The 9184-nt window shown below is 38.6% G+C and overlaps 1 non-coding gene across 1 annotated transcript; it reads left to right on the forward strand.

Annotated features, from left to right (window-relative positions):
* The first annotated feature begins 5356 nt into the window (after positions 1-5356).
* Positions 5357-5461, forward strand: LOC112405537 (U6 spliceosomal RNA). Its single transcript, XR_003004355.1, has one exon. It is a non-coding gene; the product is annotated as a U6 spliceosomal RNA (small nuclear RNA).
* The last annotated feature ends 3723 nt before the right edge of the window (positions 5462-9184 follow it).

Raw genomic sequence — 9184 nt, forward strand, 5'->3', positions numbered from 1 at the left:
CTAATCAGCTGAATGGCATTGAGTTTAGGTTACTCAGAAAGAAGAAAGGCTGATTCAACTTCAAAGATTTTAATATGTGGTTCCAGAAAGTCTGCATATTTCACTGTGTGTACATATGTAACTATGTATATAAACATTTTCACATAATGGGCAACTACTTATGTAATTGTAAGATCATTTGTTTGATATAATTAAGGGGGGGAAAACACCTTTCCCCAGTTTGCTTTCCAGAAATATGCATAATATTTCACAGTAGGGAAATGGCCTCAAACTGTGCTAAACTTTAAATTTATATTACGTAATAGGATTTGTTTTTAGAAAATAGGTTTCTTTTCTTACAGTAAAGTATAGATGAGTAAATCATACACATTGGAGTTGGATGAACCTACGTTCTTCTTCTGGCCTTGTTACTTAAAATCTGAGATACTGGGTGAAGTTATTTAAATATTCTGAACTTTAGATCTTTATCTTATAATGGAGCAAAAACACCTGTTTCACCAGACTCCTGTGAAGTTAAATGAGATGATATAAAGCATTTCATTTCACACTGTCCAGCACATAACGGACACATCATAAACATAAGTTTCTGCCTCTACCCTCCCACTCCCCCGTTTCCATTGACTTCTGTAACCCAAACAGTTTCTTGTTGAGTGTGCTTTCCTTGCTCTCCTCCAAGCTTTATTTCTTTTTCTTGGATGACATCTCTTCAGTAGTATCTTTAGTGGACCAGGGTCAATAGCATTTCATCTGCAGTTCCTCACTCTTCCCAGGAGTCAGTCATTTCTCACAAATTTGCTCTTTGGTTGGAAGATGTAATCAAAATCTAGATAGCTTGGGACTCTCCATTTCAGAGCTTATTTCTCATCCTAGTCTTTGCATCTCAAGTGACAGTTACTAACATAGCTTAGTTTTATCTCTAACTAAAAACTCAGCCTGCCATTGGCAACACCTGGGAGAGAAAGTCTAGGTAGAAATGGGCAGAGGTCCTTGTAAGGAGGGGCCTAAGAAACTCCAGATGTCCTCAGAATCCTAAGAGAGTGACTTCCTTCAGGAACTGATGAAGATCCAAGACTAAAGAGGGCAGAGCAGCAAGAATGCCATCCCCAAGGGCAACTGTGGTGGTTCCCCATATCTCCCAGGCTGTGAGGAGGCACAGGAGGAAGACACAAATGCAGACTGCATCACTGTGGCAGATATTACTGGAAGAAATATCAACAGTGCAGGGGACGTTTAGTTCCTCCTTATGTTGTATTCAACATCCCTTCAAGTATTTATGAAGTGGCTGCTATGTGCCTGATCTTCCTGGAAGTCATGGATGGTCCATGATTTATGAGAAAGTATGAAATATCAAAGTGAGTGGCCAGTAATGGCAGGAGCCATCAGGAGTTCCACATGTCACATATGCAGATCATAGGGAGGGAAGTTACCTTCCTTGTCACTCAGTATTCTCTAAAGAAGCAGAACCGGGCTTCCCTGGTGGTGCAGTGGTCGGGAGTCCGCCTGCCGATGCAGGGGACGCGGGTTCGTGCCCCAGTCCGGGAGGAGCCCACATGCCGCAGAGCGGCTGGGCCTGTGAGCCATGGCCGCTGAGCCTGTGCATCCGGAGCCTGTGCCCCACAATGGGAGAGGCCACAACAATGAGAGGCCCGCGTACCGCAAAAAAAAAAAAAAATAATAATAATAATAAAAAAAGAAACAGAACAAATAGGATAGATGTCTGTATATATAGTTGTATCTATATCTATGAAATGATAGATATACAGAGAGAGAGGTTGATTGATTTTAAAGAATTGTCTCACATAATTGTGGAGGCTGGTAAGTCTGATGTCTGTAGGGCAAACCAGTTGGCTGCAAATTCAGGCAAGAGTTGAAGTTGCAGTCTTAAGTCTAAAATCTCTAGGGCAGGCAGGGAAGATGGAAACTCAGGCAGGATCTCTACGCTACGTTGACGTGGAATTCCTTCTTCTCTGAGAAACATCAGTTTTTTGTTCTTATGGCCTTCAGTTGACTGGATGAGGCCCACCTGCATTATCAAGGATAATCCACTTAAAGCTAACTAATTTGTAAGTGTTAATCGTGTCTTCAAAATACCATTGCAGCAACATCTAGACTAGTGTTTGACCAGACAGCTGGGCACCATAATCTAGCTAAGCTGACACATAACATTAACCATCATAATTTCCAAGCAGTGTTTTATTGGAAGTGAAACTGAGCTTCTTTTGAGGAAAGATGCCTGTTCATCAGCAAGAAGCCACAGCTTCATAAGCTATAAAAAACTGATACTATACTCGTGTTTAGTGTAAGAGCATCTGTGGTTTAGTCTTCTTAGTCCCCCTGTACTTAGGATTAAGTTTCAGACAGACTTGTGGAGTCCAAGCTGTTTTTAACAGAGGAACTATAGTAGTTCCACTCTCAGCTTTATTAGTTTGGGAGTGGAGGAGACCCTCTACTGTATTTATAGTACCATGAGAAGAGATAAACTAGGTTTTTTGGATACACTGCATAAGGTACATAAATGCTCAATCATTGATGAAGATATTCTCTATTATTTATTAATCTATTATGTATCATTTATTATGCCTCTATTCAAAAAGCATGAAGCGATCACAGAGGAAGGAAGCATTTTGTAACTAAACTGACAATGCCCAAATTCCCTCCGAAAATCACTTTTCCCACCCCCTACAGATCTTTCTATGTCTTCCATCTATATGAACAGCATGTCAAAGGGTTGACCTTTCCTACTCATGAATGAGACAATCAAATGTTCTGCTTTCCAAGAAGAGAGAAAAGATGGTTCCCAGAAAATAGAGACAAGAAAACTTAACATTCCTCCCCATAAAAATTCCATAATGGATGATTAAATAGACTGTTTTTGACCTTTTGAGGGGGGGGGGAGAGAGAGAGGGAGAGAAAGAGAGAGCGAGCGAGAATTGCCTTCTGGAGACAATATGAGCTCACCCTGAGTAAGTCAGGTCAAACAAAATACTTTCCCTTCTCGGACAGCATTATTAATCTCATGAACTGTAGTAATACTGTGGACACAGTATATTATATTTTTGCAAGGATTTCCCAGCTCATTCATGATATCTTTTTGGACAATGAGAAATGTAAGCTAGATAATAGTTTCAATTAGATGGACACATTGTTGATAAGACAGGTCTATTCAAAGATTGTTGATGAATGGAACAATGGCAAACTGAAGAGAAAAGCTAGAAATAAGATTTTGTTTTAGCACTTTTCTACTGAACTTTTAATTTATCAACAACTAAGTTAATCAAAACTAAATGAATCGGGCTTCCCTGGTGGCGCAGTGGTTGAGAGTCTGCCTGCCAATGCAGGGGACGCGGGTTCGTGCCCCGGTCCGGGAAGACCCCACATGCCGCGGACCGGCTGGGCCCGTGGGCCATGGCCGCTGAGCCTGTGCGTCCGGAGCCTGTGCTCCGCAATGGGAGAGGCCACAACAGTGAGAGGCCCGCGTACCTCAAAACACAAACAAACAAACAAAAACTAAATGAATCAAAATAAAAAGTTAAGTGCGTATGTGGGAATCATGCTAAAAAGTATTTATAGATGACATGGATCTTGGTGGGCTAACCAATCCAACAAATAGGGAACTGACATTCAAAATCATTCACGTGGGTTTCAGTAACAAAGAGAAACAAACAAGAGAGGATATAATAAGGATAAATGTAAAGTTATGCAGCCGATTAAGATATAGCTTAGCAGAACTTCATGTGAAAAATTATCTGGGACTCTGCATCAGCTGCAAGTTCAAGAAGCCAATAAGATGGCATGGCTGTAACACACACATGCACACACACCCAAATACAATAGCTTTTAAAAGTTGGAAAGGACCTTAGAAATTATTCAAGTCAAATCTCCCATGTTTCAGAGAAAAGCTGAGCATGCAATAATAAAAACACATTTACTGATAGTAAAACCACATCTGGTATTTATGTATGTTTTATTGTAGACATCGTACTCTTTAAAGTTACTTTATAGTGTTCTTGATTTGCATGTCTCAAATGATTAGTGATGTTGAGCACCTTTTCATATATTTCTTGTCCATCTGGATGTCTTCTTTGTAGAAATATCTATTCAATTCCTTTGCCCATTTTTTAGTTGGGTTACTTGTTTTTCTGCTCTTGAGGTAAAGGAGTTCCTCATATATTTTGGATATTAACCTCTTATCAGATATATGGTTTGCAAATATGTTCTCCATTTCTGTTGGTTGCCTTTTCATTTTGTTGACTCTTTCCTTTGCTGTGCAATAGTTTTTTACTTTGATGTAGTCCCATTTGTCTATTTTTGCTTTTATTGCCTAAATAAATTGCCTAAATCTATTCATCGACAGATAAATAGATTAAGAAAAGGTGGTATATATACATACAATGGAATATTATTCGGCCTTAAAAAAAGAAGGAAATCATGCCATTTGGGGGACAACATGGATGAGTCTGGAGAACACTAGGCTAAGCGAAATAAGCCAGACACAGAAGGACAAATACTACAGAATGTCACTTATATAAGGAATCTAAAATAGTCAAACTCAAGGAAGCAGAGAACAGAATATGGTCGCCAGGGGCTGGGAGAAGAGAGGAACAGGGAGGTATTAGTCAAATGACACAATATTTCAGTTGACAGAATGATGAAATGATGAATATGTCCCAGAGAACTACAGCACGTCATAGTGCCTATAGTTCACAACACTGTACTGTATACTTAAAATTTTGCTACAACGGTAGGTCTTATGTTAAGTGTTCTTATCACAAATGATAATAACAATAAGTAAAGAAAAAGAGTTACTTTAATAGCCATGAATGTATTTTCATAGAGTGTAAGCAAGGTTGTGAGGAACCTAAAAACCACCATATAACAAATATAAAATGTCAAGAGTTTTTTTTGTGGTTTTTTTTAGCCTAGAATATAGTAGAATACCATAGAAGGGAGTACTATTAGAGGCAGCATGGCAGCTGTATTCTTTACAAAGTGAAAGGGCGAAACTAGAGCCTACAGATAGAAGTTCTTAAAAGGAAAAGTTCAGGTTTAGCTTAAGGAAAGCTTTTTGAACAACTAGTGCCACCCATTGATGGGAAAGGCCACTTCAACAAGAGCTGGTTTCCCATTCCTACCATAGATCTAAGCTATAGACCCACCAAAGACAGGCAACAGAGAAGGGATTCATGATTTGAGTTAAGAAGCTGTACTAAGTGATCTCTATTCCTTTCTATTTCTAAGATTCTACAATTTCAGAGCACAACAGGTGCTGTTTCTAACTTTGTCTCCCATTTTCAGGGACCTATACTTTCTATTCAATTTTTCTTTACACTTAAAATTTTCTAAGAAATAAATTCTAGGGCTCACTTCGGCAGCACATATACTAAAAATTAGAATACAGAGAAGATTAGCATGGCCCCTGAACAAAGATGACACGCAAATTCGTGAAGCATTCCATGTCTGAGGGGGATTAGCAGATACAGATTACTACATATAAAACAGATAAACAACAAGGTCCTGTTGTATAACACAGGGAACTATATTCAATATCCTGTAATGAACCATAATGGAAAAGAATATGGAAAAGAATATATGTGTGTGTGTGTATCTGAATCACTTTGCTGTCCACCAGAAACTAACACAACATTGTAAATCAACTACACTTCAATTTAAAAAAACACATTCCCTTTACCCCAGCAATTTCACTTCTAGAAACCCAGCTTGAAGAAATATTGGCCCATGTGCAAAAGATATACATACAATGATAGTTGTTGTAGCTTGGCTTGTAATAGCAAAACCACAAGGAGTTGGGGAATTCATAAATGTACATCAATAGGAGAACGGCTAAATAAATTATGGAACAACAGAAAAAAAAGAAATAAAGTCTATTAATTTTTTTAGATGAAGCAGTCAAAAGTTCATCAGCCCTCTGATTATTTACCCTTGGTCTATGCCCCAAAAGGGTCTACCACCCTGCATTCATAATTGTTTACAAATATCTCATCCATAGAGATACTAAAATTAGAAACAGCTTTCATTTATCTCAGGAATAGTTCCAATGAGTGACACTGTCATAATCTGGAATTTTAACTTAACCTTACCCAATTTAATACAAAACCAGGTGTCCTTAATATATATCCCAAGGACAGTGGGATAGTTTTTCCACGGTTAAGAATTTTATACATATTTGGATTATCTGATCCCTTTTCCTGAAACAGTCTTCATCACCCTTCTGACTCTTCTAGCCATCTAACTAGAAGTTACACTGACCCATCCTATGCCACCTAAGTATTCAGGGATGCTGTTTGGGGCAGTGGAAGTAGCTGTTGAGTGCCTATCACACATAAAGCGCTGTGTTGAGTTCTGGGTCTACAGCTCTGTCTAAGGCAGGCAGAATTCCTATCCTCAACAGAGAATTCAGACAGAGAACAAACTAATTTTACAATAAATAAAAAACTCAATGTTTATTACATTCATAACGTGCACTCAATAAATATTGGTTGAATGAATGAATGAACTCAACTGATGAAGAAAATAACTTGGACTTAATTAAAATTTTCCTTTATACCACCTAGAGTTTACTAAGGAAAAAAGAAATCAAATAATGTATGCATATTCAACCTCCTTAAAACTGAACATCTTTTAAAAACATTGGAATAACCACTTACTTGATAAGTTTCAAATAAGCTGTATTTTTTATTTAATATTTTTCCTGAGTTATACAGCAATTTTAACCAACCAAATGATTATCCCTGAATGCTTTGTCAGAGCACTTTAGGAAAGCTAAATATATACTAATATGTGTTAGGTATTTAAATATTCTGATCAAACCTTCAGATACTCAATCCGAGAAGTAGTGAGTAACTCTTTTTTTTTTTTCTGCCCTACCAGCAGGTTAAGGCAATAACAATGCACCCTGTACAGCACCATCAAAAGGCATATGTTTTCTTCCTCCAGCTACTCAGGTGAAGCTAAGAGTTGGATTTACCCAGGGAGAGAGTTGAAGGTGTAGTCAAGGGAGTGATTAAAATGATGGAATGAATCCAACCTGTGCAAGGAGGAAAATGAGGTCACGAGTAGGGCCTGCTAAAAATAGCACTAAAAGACATGGGATTACTCTTCAATATTCTTTTCTCCTCAAAAGAGGAGTTCAGGGAGCCACCAGAGCATATAATGGGGTTTCCAACCAAGAGGGGATAAAGGGAAGATGGTTCCCCAACTCTCGCCTTTGCAGTCTCTCATTATCTCTTTAGCCTCCTTTTTACACATCACGTGTCTGAAGCCCGCAGCTCAAGTCCGTGAGAGCAGAGCCTTTCCAGCTTCTCCTGGATTCATCAATATTTCCTTCACTTAAATTCTCTTTCTACCTTCAAATATAACCTTTGTTGGTGACTTGCACTCTTGCTTGTATGAAAGAGGTTGAACTGCTAGATTTGATCATTATGTTGTTTCTCTTTACTTGTCTGGCTGAAAACTTGATCCCATTACAGTCAATGGGAGGAGATCTCACCACTCCTGACCTTGGCACGTGCTGGTGGTGGCGGAGAGGAAGGCAGACAACACCTGGCAGCTCAGCTGTCCCAGAGGTGCCATCCAACACTTTCACATCAATCTCTTTGGCCAAAACTTAGTCATGTGGCCTCATCCAGGGCAGTGACATAACAGGGGTGGGCAGGTGGGAGCACCTGAAGGACTGTCAGGCGATGGGACAGCAGGCCACCAGCAGGGCCAACAACACATCTGTCCAGTCAGTGAAACATTTTCATCCACTTAGTCTCAAGATGTGTTAGAGTCACCAAAAGGCCCTTATATTCATATTTTGTTGTTACGCCCAAATAAAAGATGATCTCGTGAGCTGTCACTGTGCCACTTTTTTTTACAAATCTGACTCCTTCTCCTCCTTACCAGCCCCACTTCACCCTAATCTTTAAGCCTCCACAAAATAGAGGCCATTTTACTTCATTTTTGTACCTGAAATATATGAGCTCGCCCACTAAAAGTTTGTTCAATGAATAAATGAATGAATGAGACAGTGAATGAACAACTAAACGGGATGGGTGAATCTGAGGGAAGAAGAGAATAAATATGTTCCAAGCATCGAATTGGCCGGGTTGGCTCGTTCTAATTTTTAGATCACAGTGTATTTAGCTTCTAATTATTTCCTGCCTCATACTTTTTTATCCACTGGGGAGAGAAATTTTTAAAATTTCAATATTTAGAATTGGTGTATTTAAAATCAGATGCCTTGATAAAATGTATGACCCTTTTCTCGAAAGGGCCTAGTAGACATAAATATGAGGGTGGTTTATGTCCTCTTTATCTTCAAAAATGTTCACTGTGCATTCACAGGCAGAGGGTGGGAGAGATGCTTCCAAGAAAGTTAAACAAAAAGTTATCTTCTAGCTCAAAATATTTAGCAGGACACTATAAACAGATGCTATACATTTCCCTCTTTCATGGATGTACAGTATATCAATAATAATACCTTTGGTTGATTAATAATACATAATTCATAGCTCAGAATTTTCTATTTTTAATCATCTCACATGTAAAATTGTTTAGATACTACAATATATCACCTTTTCAGGGAGAAGTCATGGGTAAGTCAACTATCTTTTCAAACCCTGTAGCTTCCTTCCATTAAGAAGAATTAACAGCAACTAGAGGTATTGATCGTCTTTAGTTTTCTGACACCTGGTGTGGGATGATACTACAGAAAGCAGAAATAAACTTCACTGTCTACGGTGCTGAGTGCTCAAATGGTTATGACGATAAGTAAGTATTCGAGGTAAAGCTGTATCTTGGGTTCAAACAGTAGCCAGGAGATAGAGAAGTTTGTTGCTTTTGCATGCACAACATTCTTTTGAGACTAGATTCATATGTGATGGAGGAAGAGTAGCACCTAGTGGTAAAAAGTATCAGCTGCACCCACCGGGGAGCTGACTGCAAGTCTTCCAGGAAGTATTTCAGCCACATTTTAAAAAAACACATTTCAGGCATCTTAAATGCTGGTATCTTTAATTCCCAAGATGGTGTTCGTCATGTATGTCAGTTACAGATTTGAGTCAACTTAATGTGTTTGAATATTTTCAAATAAACTGTATAGATGATCAATATATCCAAGAATTTAGAAAAAGACCCTAAACTTTTCACAGATACCCAAAGCATATATAGTAAAATGTACAGG

This window comes from Neophocaena asiaeorientalis, unplaced genomic scaffold (assembly GCF_003031525.2).
Source record: "Neophocaena asiaeorientalis asiaeorientalis breed wild unplaced genomic scaffold, Neophocaena_asiaeorientalis_V1.1 scaffold212, whole genome shotgun sequence".
NCBI classification, from domain to species: domain Eukaryota; kingdom Metazoa; phylum Chordata; class Mammalia; order Artiodactyla; family Phocoenidae; genus Neophocaena; species Neophocaena asiaeorientalis.